We start from the raw sequence: 1608 nt of genomic DNA, 5'->3' as shown, positions 1-1608 counted from the left end.
TCTCTCTCTCTCTCTCTCTCTCTCTCTCTCTCTCTCTCTCACACACACACACACACACACACACACACACACACACACACACACGAACACATAAACACATGTGGTATGTCAGAACGTGACAAAAGAAGAAAAAGAAAAGAAAAAAACAGGCATTGTTTGTGGTTAGGATGAGAAGACAAGAGGGAGAGAATGAGCAAACGGGAAATCTGAAAAAGAAAGCCGATGAGAAAAGTCAGTGTTACAATGTTACATACCAAGTTGGGGGAAAGCCTGAGGGGTTTCCAAGAGGTAACGATGGAAAGAAACTCTCCAATTTGGATACTCTTGGCTACTAGTACTTCAGTAATCTCAGTGCACAGAGGCTTCAGTACAACTTGAACAGAAGAAGCGGCTTCATTTCGCCAAGTCATTTAGAGATCCACATTCTCCCATCTTGAAGCTCTCTTGCCTCCTGGACATTGTCCAGCCCTTATACTCAAGGTTAGGTCCTCTCTTTAGCCATTGTGAAGGGCTAAGGCCAAGGCAAATTTCATTGAAACAAGTGACATAGGAGTTGTGTGCCACTCATGTGTGACTGAGAAGTTAATCACATGCCACGTACTTCCCTTAAAGGAGGGGTGATAAGTGTCTACTATCTACTATAAACACTTCATTCATAGATCCAAGACAAAAAGACAGATTGGGGATTGGGAAGAGGACAATACATGCCCAAACATGCTTGTGGGGGGGCCTTATTAATTGCTAGATTTAACTTTGCTTATAAAAGTCATCATTTGTAATGCTACGTTAATCTTTCAAATGCTGGTGTTAATTGGCTAGCTTTAAAAAGTCATTGGTTGATCTAGGACTTACACAGGGAAGTTGATAAAATAGAAATATATGCTTTTCTTTCAACTTCTCATTTTTTCACAACTTAGAACAAATTGATTATCAAAGCCTACTGCGATTTTGAACGGCATCTCTAATCCTTTCCGGCTTTGGTGTTGGTGTTCTCCTTTCTATGTCAGTACCTTGCAAGAAGATTAGAGTTCTATTTGGGTCAACAAAGCAGAATTCCTGGAAGAGCTGACTATTCTCAAGGCATAAAGCCAAGCTACATGGAACGTCAGGCTCGCCACGAGGTTAGCAACCCAGCTAGAGTCACCGTTCTTGATTAACACCGAAGTTACCTGAATGCAAACCAGTCCGGTAGAAACACTGATTGATATCTGAGTACTGCCATAACTGGTGTCATCTTAACATCATTGAGTCAATCATTAGGTTGAAGGACATGATGGAAATGGTACTATCAGGGCAGAGAGAGCCTCTTCTGCTTTTCTAGGTAGGAGCTTAGACACCAAGGGATGTGTGGAAAAGCTTTATTCCTGAATTGTTCCTGTTGATCAAACTCCTTGAAAACTACTGTCAGTGATGCCTCTCCATTGCTTTCTGTTCTCTGTGCCATTGTGTTAGCTTTGGCTGTGAACAAAATACCCGAGAGGAAAACTTTAAAAAGTGCTTTATTTTGATTCATGGTTCCTTAGCTATTGCTCCATAGGCCTTGGTTCTGCCACCGCCTTGGGTGGCAGATGGTCGGGGTAAGGGATGGGAAGATGGGAGTGATGATGG

Source organism: Grammomys surdaster, unplaced genomic scaffold (genome assembly GCF_004785775.1).
Source record: "Grammomys surdaster isolate TR1022 unplaced genomic scaffold, NIH_TR_1.0 341, whole genome shotgun sequence".
Classification (NCBI taxonomy): domain Eukaryota; kingdom Metazoa; phylum Chordata; class Mammalia; order Rodentia; family Muridae; genus Grammomys; species Grammomys surdaster.
Note: the sequence above shows the minus strand (reverse complement) of the source record.